Genomic DNA, 10,678 nt, shown 5'->3' on the forward strand with positions numbered 1-10,678 from the left:
GCACCTCAGAGCACACCAAGGTGGGCAGCGAGGTGCGCACCTTTGATGCGCTGCCTTCACTAATTTCCAGAAAAGGCAAAAAAAAGAGGAGATTTTAAAATTTCCGTTTTGAAAGATAGTGAAAAAAACGGAACGCGGGTGCCATCTTGAGCCCGCCCTGGTGCACAGCCCAGGTAAGGTGCCCACCCTGGCAAAGGTGCGCACCCGGGCAATTAACCCTACTTCCGACTTCGTGCGCGCCAGGGTGGCAACCGGGCCTGGGAAGAGCCAATGCGAGAAACCCCACCAAACGCTCCGACAAAAAAAGAGGCGGCGCTCCAATAACCCCGCTTCGGAGCGCAGCCGGGGCAAACCCAGCCAAGGTGCCCACCCCGACGAAGGTGCACGCGAGGTGCGCACCCGGGGCAAACCGGGCTCCGACAACGTGCACGCAGCACCTTGGAGCACACTTCGAAGCACTCCCGGGTGCCCACCGGCGTTGCGCACCGTGGTGGGCAGCGAGGTGCGCACCTTTGATGCGCTGCCTTCACTAATTTCCAGAAAAGGCAAAAAAAAATGAGATTTTAAAATTTCCGTTTTGAAAGATAGTGAAAAAAACGGAACGCGGGTGCCATCTTGAGCCCGCCCTGGTGCGCAGCCCAGGCAAGGCATGCGCACCAAGGTGCCCACCCGCGGTGCACGCCCGGGGCAAACCGGGCTCCGACTTCGTGCAGGCCGCACCTTGGAGCACACTTCGGAGCGCTCCTTGGTGCGCACCATGGTGCCCACCAGGGCGCACCCGGGGCAAACCGGGCTCCGACTTCGTGCACGCCGCACCTTGGAGCACACATCGGAGCGCTCCCAGGTTCGCACCAGCGTTGCGCACCTTTGATGCGCTGCCTTCACTAATTTCCAGAAAAGGCAAAAAAAAACGATATTTTAAAATTTCCGTTCTGAAAGATAGTGAAAAAAACGGAACGCGGGTGCCATCTTGAGCCCTTCCTGGTGCGCAGCCCAGGCAAGTTGTGCGCACCAAGGTGCCCACCCTGGCGGAGGTGCGCGCCCGGGGCAAACCGGGCTCCGACTTCGTGCACTGCATGGTGCCCACCAAGGCGCGCAACCCAGCCAAGGTGCCCACCGCAGCGAAGGTGCACGCGAGGTGCGCACCCGAGGTGCACACCCGGGGCAAACCGAGCTCCGACTTCGTGCACGCCGCACCTTGGAGCACACTTCAGAGCGCTCCTTGGTGCGCACCAGGGCGCGCAACCCAGCCAAGGTGCTCACCCCGGCGAAGGTGCACGCGAGGTGCGCACCCGGGGCAAGCCGGGCTCGGACTTCGTGCACGCCGCACCTTGGAGCACACATCGGAGCGCTCCCGGGTTCGCACCAGCATTGCGCACCTTTGATGCGCTGCCTTCACTAATTTCCAGAAAAGGCAAAAAAAAAAAAAAAACGAGATTTTAAAATTTCCGTTTTGAAAGATAGTGAAAAAAACGGAACGCGGGTGCCATCTTGAGCCCGCCCTGGTGTGCAGCCCAGGCAAGTTGTGCGCACCAAGGCACCCACCCTGGCCAAGGTGGGTCACGGGGTGGGTCCTAGGGTGGGTAACGGGGTGGGTACTAAGGTGCGTGCCAAGGTGGGTCATGGGGTGGGTGCCAAGGTGGGCACCAGGGTGGGTGTGCACCAACCCTAGCCAGGGTAGGTCACGGGGTGGTTGTCGGGGTGGGCGTCAAGGAGCCAAGGTGGGTGGCAAGTAGCCAAGTTGCGTGCCAAGGTGGGTGTCGGGGTGGGTGCCAAGGATCCAAGGTGGGTGCCAAGGAACCAAGGTGGGTGTCTGGGTGGGTGCCGAGGTGGGAGCCAGGGTGGGTCCCAAGGTGAGTGCAAAGGTGGGTGCCAGGGTCAAGGTGAGTGCCAATGTGGGTTCCAAGGTGCCAGGGTCAGGGTGAGTGCCAATGTGGGTTCAAAGGTGCTAAGTTGGGTGCGAGGTTGGGTGCGAGGGTGGGTGGGTGCCAAGGTGTGCTAGGTGGAAGCCCGGGTGGGTCGGCATCCCATGGGTGTCGAGTTGGGTGCCTGATGGGTGCTTCTTGTCAAGTTTTAGTCGTCGGGACTCATTTCGAGCCTTAGAGGTCGTTTCTTGTCCGGTTGCCCTGTCTTCGACCTGGGAACCCAATTTTGGTCCTCGGGTCCCATTTTTTTTTGTCTCGCATCCCACTTTTGGCCTGTGGCCTTTTCGGGGTCGATTCTCGTTTTGGGCATCAGAGCATGTTTCTTCTCCTAAAACCCAATATTTGTTTATTAAGTCTCGGAACACATTTTTGTTCTCGTGGACCCATCATGGGTCTTGGAACGCATTTGTGGTCCTTGGGTCCCATTTTGCATCCCGAAACTTGTGTTTTGGTGCTTGATCCCTATTTTGGGTGCCCACCTTGCACCAAGTGCGCACCCGGGGCAAACCGAGCGCCTTGGTGCACCGGGGCAAGATCGAGCGTGCACCCGAGGCGCCCCGAACATGCACCAAGGTGCACTCGGCCCACATGTGAGCGCAGGTCGTTGCGCCCGAGGTGGTGTGTGGGCACCGCGTTGCAGACGGGACACTGCACGCACACGACGCCCCGTCCAGGTGCACGCACGTAGGCCGGGCCGGGTGCACACCCGACGCCCTAGCAAGGTGCGCGCACCCGGGCAGGGCTCACACTTGGCGAACGGGGCGCACTTCGCGAGGGAGGGTGTGCACCTCGACGGGGGTGGGTGGCCGGGGTGGATTCGCACGTGGGTCGCGGTTTGCTAAGTACACACTGCGACAAGCTCATAACGGGTGCGATCATACCAGCGTTAGTGCACCGGATCCCATCAGAACTCCGCAGTTAAGCGCGCTTGGGCCGGAGTAGTACTGGGATGGGTGACCTCCCGGGAAGTCCCGGTGTTGCACCCTTTCTTAGTTTTTCGCCGGGCGTCGCAATGCTATTTGAATAAACCTTTTGCCCGTTTGCGTTCTCGTCGGGGCCGGGCCGGGCCGGGGTGCGCTGCCCGCACTACCGCGCGCGCGGGGGCGACACCGAGCGCGCACCCGAGGCGCCCCGAGCACACAGGCCACGGTGCAACCCGGGCGTTGTGCGCGCACCCCGGTGCGCCCGAGGTGCTGCGCGCGCACCCCGGTGAAATCGGTGTGCACCTCGGCCAGTGCGCGCTCGGTCGAGTCGCGCACGTTGGCCAAGGTGCACGGTGATGTTTCTTACTCTAAGGTTCCGCACCAGACGCCCGGGACAGGTGAGCGAAGCTGGGCGGGGCCGGGTGCGCGGCCGGGGCAGGTGCACGCAGCTGGAGAGAGCTTTGGAGCACACCAGAGGTGCGCACCTTGGAGCACACTTCGGAGCGCACCAATGATGCGCTCCATTCAAAAGTTTCCTGAAAAGGCAAAAAAAGTTGAGATTATAGAATTTCCCACTTGAGAGATTGTAAAAAAAAAAAATTTAAAATGAAGGAAACGCGGGTGCCAAGGTGTGCGCGCCCGGGTGCGCAGCCCAGCCAAGGTGTGCGCACCAAGGCGCCCACCCTGGCGAAGGTGCACGCAAGGTGCGCACCCGAGGCAAACCGGACAATTAACCCAACTTTCGACTTCGCGCGCACCTGCGCACCTTGGAGCGCACTTCGGAGCGCTCCTTGGTGCGCACCAATCTTGGGCACCTCGGAGTGCACCATGGCGCCCACCAAGGTGCGCACCCGGGGCAAACCGAGCTCCGACTTCGTGCGCACCTTGGAGCGCACGAAAGGTGCGCACCATGGCGCCCACCAAGGTGCGCAGCCCAGCCAAGGCGTGCGCATCAAGGTGCGCACCCTGGCGAAGGTGCGCACCCGGGGCAAACCGAGCTCCGACTTCGTGCGCACCTTGGAGCGCACAAAGGGTGCGCAACCCAGCCAAGGTGTGCGCACCCCGGGCAAACCGAGCTCCGAATCGTGCGCACCTTGGAGCACACTTCGGAGCCCTCCTTGGTGCGCACCGATGTTGCGCACCTCGGAGCGCACCCGGGGAAAACAATGCAATTAACCCGACTTTCGACTTCGTGGGCACCTCGGAGCGCTCTCGGGTTCGCACCTCGGAGCACACCGAGGTGCGCACCTTTGATGCGCTGCCTTCACCAATTTCCAGAAAAGGCAAGAAAACATTGAGAAGGTGTGCGCACCGAGGTGCCCACCCTGGCGAAGGTGCACGCGAGGTGCGCACCCGGGGCAAACCGGGCTCCGACTTCGTGCACGCCATGCTGCGCACCTTGGAGGGCCATGGTGCGCACCTTGGAGCACACTTCGGAGCGCTCAATGGTGCCCAACCCAGCCAAGGTGCCCACCGCGGCGAAGGTGCACGCGAGGTGCGCACCCGGGGCAAACCGGGCTCCGACTTCGTGCACGCCGCACCTTGGAGCACACTTCGGAGCGCTCCTTGGTGCGCACCAGGGCGCGCAACCCAGCCGAGGTGCCCACCCCGGCGAAGGTGCACGCGGGGTGCGCACCCGGGGCAAACCGGGCTCCGACTTCGTGCACGCCATGGTGCCCACCGCGGCGAAGGTGCACGCGAGGTGCGCACCCGGGGCAAACCGGGCTCCGACTTCGTGCACGCCGCACCTTGGAGCACACTTCGGAGCGCTCCTTGGTGCGCACCAGGGCGCGCAACCCAGCCGAGGTGCCCACCCCGGCGAAGGTGCACGCGAGGTGCGCACCCGGGGCAAACCGGGCTCCGACTTCGTGCACGCCATGGTGCCCACCGCGGCGAAGGTGCACGCGAGGTGCGCACCCGGGGCAAACCGGGCTCCGACTTCGTGCACGCCGCACCTTGGAGCACACTTCGGAGCGCTCCTTGGTGCGCACCATGGTGCCCACCAGGGCGCGCAACCCCGCCGAAGGTGCACGCGAGGTGCGCACCCGGGGCAAACCGGGCTCCGACTTCGTGCACGCCGCACCTTGGAGCACACTTCGGAGCGCTCCTTGGTGCGCACCAGGGCGCGCAACCCCGCCGAAGGTGCACGCGAGGTGCGCACCCGGGGCAAACCGGGCTCCGACTTCGTGCACGCCATGGTGCGCACCAGGGTGCCCACCGCGGCGAAGGTGCGCACCCGGGGCAAACCGGGCTCCGACTTCGTGCACGCCGCACCTTGGAGCACACTTCGGAGCGCTCCTTGGTGCGCACCAGGGCGCGCAACCCAGCCGAGGTGCCCACCCCGGCGAAGGTGCACGCGAGGTGCGCACCCGGGGCAAACCGGGCTCCGACTTCGTGCACGCCATGGTGCCCACCGCGGCGAAGGTGCGCACCCGGGGCAAACCGGGCTAGGACTTCGTGCACGCCGCACCTTGGAGCACACTTCGGAGCGCTCCTTGGTGCGCACCATGGTGCCCACCAGGCCGCGCAACCCAGCCAAGGTGTGCGCACCAAGGTGCACGCGAGGTGCGCACCCGGGGCAAACCGGGGTCCGGCTTCGTGCACGCCGCACCTTGGAGCACACATCGGGGCGCTCCCGGGTTCGCACCGGCGTTGCGCACCGTGGTGGGCACCTCGGAGCGCACCGTGGTGGGCACCTCGGAGCACACCAAGGTGGGCAGCGAGGTGCGCACCTTTGATGCGATGCCTTCACTAATTTCCATAAAAGGCAAAAAAAAACGAGATTTTAAAATTTCCGTTTTGAAAGATAGTGAGAAAAAGGGAATGCTGGTGCCATCTTGAGCCCGCCCTGGTGCGCAGCCCAGCCAAGGTGTGCGCACCAAGGTGCCCACCCTGGCGAAGGTGCGCGCCCGGGCAATTAACCCAACTTCCAACTTCGCGCGCGCCAGGGTGGGAGCGCACCCAACAACCGGGCCTGGGAAGAGCCAATGCGAGAAACCCCACCAAACGCTCTGACAAAAAAAGAGGGGGCGCTCCAGTAACCCCGCTTCGGAGCGCACCCTGGGCAAACCCAGCCAGGGTGCCCACCCCGGCCAAGGTGCAGGCGAGGTGCGCACCCGGGGCAAACCGGGCTCCGACAACGTGCACGCCGCACCTTGGAGCACACTTCGTAGCGCTCCCGGGTGCGCACCTCAGAGCACACCAAGGTGGGCAGCGAGGTGCGCACCTTTGATGCGCTGCCTTCACTAATTTCCAGAAAAGGCAAAAAAAAGAGGAGATTTTAAAATTTCCGTTTTGAAAGATAGTGAAAAAAACGGAACGCGGGTGCCATCTTGAGCCCGCCCTGGTGCACAGCCCAGGTAAGGTGCCCACCCTGGCAAAGGTGCGCACCCGGGCAATTAACCCTACTTCCGACTTCGTGCGCGCCAGGGTGGCAACCGGGCCTGGGAAGAGCCAATGCGAGAAACCCCACCAAACGCTCCGACAAAAAAAGAGGCGGCGCTCCAATAACCCCGCTTCGGAGCGCAGCCGGGGCAAACCCAGCCAAGGTGCCCACCCCGACGAAGGTGCACGCGAGGTGCGCACCCGGGGCAAACCGGGCTCCGACAACGTGCACGCAGCACCTTGGAGCACACTTCGAAGCACTCCCGGGTGCCCACCGGCGTTGCGCACCGTGGTGGGCAGCGAGGTGCGCACCTTTGATGCGCTGCCTTCACTAATTTCCAGAAAAGGCAAAAAAAAATGAGATTTTAAAATTTCCGTTTTGAAAGATAGTGAAAAAAACGGAACGCGGGTGCCATCTTGAGCCCGCCCTGGTGCGCAGCCCAGGCAAGGCATGCGCACCAAGGTGCCCACCCGCGGTGCACGCCCGGGGCAAACCGGGCTCCGACTTCGTGCAGGCCGCACCTTGGAGCACACTTCGGAGCGCTCCTTGGTGCGCACCATGGTGCCCACCAGGGCGCACCCGGGGCAAACCGGGCTCCGACTTCGTGCACGCCGCACCTTGGAGCACACATCGGAGCGCTCCCAGGTTCGCACCAGCGTTGCGCACCTTTGATGCGCTGCCTTCACTAATTTCCAGAAAAGGCAAAAAAAAACGATATTTTAAAATTTCCGTTCTGAAAGATAGTGAAAAAAACGGAACGCGGGTGCCATCTTGAGCCCTTCCTGGTGCGCAGCCCAGGCAAGTTGTGCGCACCAAGGTGCCCACCCTGGCGGAGGTGCGCGCCCGGGGCAAACCGGGCTCCGACTTCGTGCACTGCATGGTGCCCACCAAGGCGCGCAACCCAGCCAAGGTGCCCACCGCAGCGAAGGTGCACGCGAGGTGCGCACCCGAGGTGCACACCCGGGGCAAACCGAGCTCCGACTTCGTGCACGCCGCACCTTGGAGCACACTTCAGAGCGCTCCTTGGTGCGCACCAGGGCGCGCAACCCAGCCAAGGTGCTCACCCCGGCGAAGGTGCACGCGAGGTGCGCACCCGGGGCAAGCCGGGCTCGGACTTCGTGCACGCCGCACCTTGGAGCACACATCGGAGCGCTCCCGGGTTCGCACCAGCATTGCGCACCTTTGATGCGCTGCCTTCACTAATTTCCAGAAAAGGCAAAAAAAAAAAAAAAACGAGATTTTAAAATTTCCGTTTTGAAAGATAGTGAAAAAAACGGAACGCGGGTGCCATCTTGAGCCCGCCCTGGTGTGCAGCCCAGGCAAGTTGTGCGCACCAAGGCACCCACCCTGGCCAAGGTGGGTCACGGGGTGGGTCCTAGGGTGGGTAACGGGGTGGGTACTAAGGTGCGTGCCAAGGTGGGTCATGGGGTGGGTGCCAAGGTGGGCACCAGGGTGGGTGTGCACCAACCCTAGCCAGGGTAGGTCACGGGGTGGTTGTCGGGGTGGGCGTCAAGGAGCCAAGGTGGGTGGCAAGTAGCCAAGTTGCGTGCCAAGGTGGGTGTCGGGGTGGGTGCCAAGGATCCAAGGTGGGTGCCAAGGAACCAAGGTGGGTGTCTGGGTGGGTGCCGAGGTGGGAGCCAGGGTGGGTCCCAAGGTGAGTGCAAAGGTGGGTGCCAGGGTCAAGGTGAGTGCCAATGTGGGTTCCAAGGTGCCAGGGTCAGGGTGAGTGCCAATGTGGGTTCAAAGGTGCTAAGTTGGGTGCGAGGTTGGGTGCGAGGGTGGGTGGGTGCCAAGGTGTGCTAGGTGGAAGCCCGGGTGGGTCGGCATCCCATGGGTGTCGAGTTGGGTGCCTGATGGGTGCTTCTTGTCAAGTTTTAGTCGTCGGGACTCATTTCGAGCCTTAGAGGTCGTTTCTTGTCCGGTTGCCCTGTCTTCGACCTGGGAACCCAATTTTGGTCCTCGGGTCCCATTTTTTTTTGTCTCGCATCCCACTTTTGGCCTGTGGCCTTTTCGGGGTCGATTCTCGTTTTGGGCATCAGAGCATGTTTCTTCTCCTAAAACCCAATATTTGTTTATTAAGTCTCGGAACACATTTTTGTTCTCGTGGACCCATCATGGGTCTTGGAACGCATTTGTGGTCCTTGGGTCCCATTTTGCATCCCGAAACTTGTGTTTTGGTGCTTGATCCCTATTTTGGGTGCCCACCTTGCACCAAGTGCGCACCCGGGGCAAACCGAGCGCCTTGGTGCACCGGGGCAAGATCGAGCGTGCACCCGAGGCGCCCCGAACATGCACCAAGGTGCACTCGGCCCACATGTGAGCGCAGGTCGTTGCGCCCGAGGTGGTGTGTGGGCACCGCGTTGCAGACGGGACACTGCACGCACACGACGCCCCGTCCAGGTGCACGCACGTAGGCCGGGCCGGGTGCACACCCGACGCCCTAGCAAGGTGCGCGCACCCGGGCAGGGCTCACACTTGGCGAACGGGGCGCACTTCGCGAGGGAGGGTGTGCACCTCGACGGGGGTGGGTGGCCGGGGTGGATTCGCACGTGGGTCGCGGTTTGCTAAGTACACACTGCGACAAGCTCATAACGGGTGCGATCATACCAGCGTTAGTGCACCGGATCCCATCAGAACTCCGCAGTTAAGCGCGCTTGGGCCGGAGTAGTACTGGGATGGGTGACCTCCCGGGAAGTCCCGGTGTTGCACCCTTTTTTAGTTTTTCGCCGGGCGTCGCAATGCTATTTGAATAAACCTTTTGCCCGTTTGCGTTCTCGTCGGGGCCGGGCCGGGCCGGGGTGCGCTGCCCGCACTACCGCGCGCGCGGGGGCGACACCGAGCGCGCACCCGAGGCGCCCCGAGCACACAGGCCACGGTGCAACCCGGGCGTTGTGCGCGCACCCCGGTGCGCCCGAGGTGCTGCGCGCGCACCCAGGTGAAATCGGTGTGCACCTCGGCCAGTGCGCGCTCGGTCGAGTCGCGCACGTTGGCCAAGGTGCACGGTGATGTTTCTTACTCTAAGGTTCCGCACCAGACGCCCGGGACAGGTGAGCGAAGCTGGGCGGGGCCGGGTGCGCGGCCGGGGCAGGTGCACGCAGCTAGAGAGAGCTTTGGAGCACACCAGAGGTGCGCACCTTGGAGCACACTTCGGAGCGCACCAATGATGCGCTCCATTCAAAAGTTTCCTGAAAAGGCAAAAAAAGTTGAGATTATAGAATTTCCCACTTGAGAGATTGTAAAAAAAAAAAATTTAAAATGAAGGAAACGCGGGTGCCAAGGTGTGCGCGCCCGGGTGCGCAGCCCAGCCAAGGTGTGCGCACCAAGGCGCCCACCCTGGCGAAGGTGCACGCAAGGTGCGCACCCGAGGCAAACCGGACAATTAACCCAACTTTCGACTTCGCGCGCACCTGCGCACCTTGGAGCGCACTTCGGAGCGCTCCTTGGTGCGCACCAATCTTGGGCACCTCGGAGTGCACCATGGCGCCCACCAAGGTGCGCACCCGGGGCAAACCGAGCTCCGACTTCGTGCGCACCTTGGAGCGCACGAAAGGTGCGCACCATGGCGCCCACCAAGGTGCGCAGCCCAGCCAAGGCGTGCGCATCAAGGTGCGCACCCGGGGCAAACCGAGCTCCGACTTCGTGCGCACCTTGGAGCGCACAAAGGGTGCGCAACCCAGCCAAGGTGTGCGCACCCCGGGCAAACCGAGCTCCGAATCGTGCGCACCTTGGAGCACACTTCGGAGCCCTCCTTGGTGCGCACCGATGTTGCGCACCTCGGAGCGCACCCGGGGAAAACAATGCAATTAACCCGACTTTCGACTTCGTGGGCACCTCGGAGCGCTCTCGGGTTCGCACCTCGGAGCACACCGAGGTGCGCACCTTTGATGCGCTGCCTTCACCAATTTCCAGAAAAGGCAAGAAAACATTGAGAAGGTGTGCGCACCGAGGTGCCCACCCTGGCGAAGGTGCACGCGAGGTGCGCACCCGGGGCAAACCGGGCTCCGACTTCGTGCACGCCATGCTGCGCACCTTGGAGGGCCATGGTGCGCACCTTGGAGCACACTTCGGAGCGCTCAATGGTGCCCAACCCAGCCAAGGTGCCCACCGCGGCGAAGGTGCACGCGAGGTGCGCACCCGGGGCAAACCGGGCTCCGACTTCGTGCACGCCGCACCTTGGAGCACACTTCGGAGCGCTCCTTGGTGCGCACCAGGGCGCGCAACCCAGCCGAGGTGCCCACCCCGGCGAAGGTGCACGCGGGGTGCGCACCCGGGGCAAACCGGGCTCCGACTTCGTGCACGCCATGGTGCCCACCGCGCCAAGGTGCACGCGAGGTGCGCACCCGGGGCAAACCGGGCTCCGACTTCGTGCACGCCGCACCTTGGAGCACACTTCGGAGCGCTCCTTGGTGCGCACCAGGGCGCGCAACCCAGCCGAGGTGCCCACC

At 63.1% G+C, this 10,678-nt stretch overlaps 2 non-coding genes across 2 annotated transcripts; both read left to right on the top strand.

Moving 5' to 3' along the window:
• Positions 1 to 2,792: 2,792 nt before the first annotated feature.
• On the top strand, positions 2,793 to 2,911 carry LOC131868412 (5S ribosomal RNA). Its single transcript, XR_009366868.1, has one exon. It is a non-coding gene; the product is annotated as a 5S ribosomal RNA (ribosomal RNA).
• Positions 2,912 to 8,826: 5,915 nt separating this feature from the next.
• Positions 8,827 to 8,945, top strand: LOC131868413 (5S ribosomal RNA). Its single transcript, XR_009366869.1, has one exon. It is a non-coding gene; the product is annotated as a 5S ribosomal RNA (ribosomal RNA).
• Positions 8,946 to 10,678: the final 1,733 nt, after the last annotated feature.

The sequence above is a fragment of the Cryptomeria japonica genome, unplaced genomic scaffold (genome assembly GCF_030272615.1).
Source record: "Cryptomeria japonica unplaced genomic scaffold, Sugi_1.0 HiC_scaffold_206, whole genome shotgun sequence".
In the NCBI taxonomy this organism is placed as follows: Eukaryota; Viridiplantae; Streptophyta; class Pinopsida; order Cupressales; family Cupressaceae; genus Cryptomeria; species Cryptomeria japonica.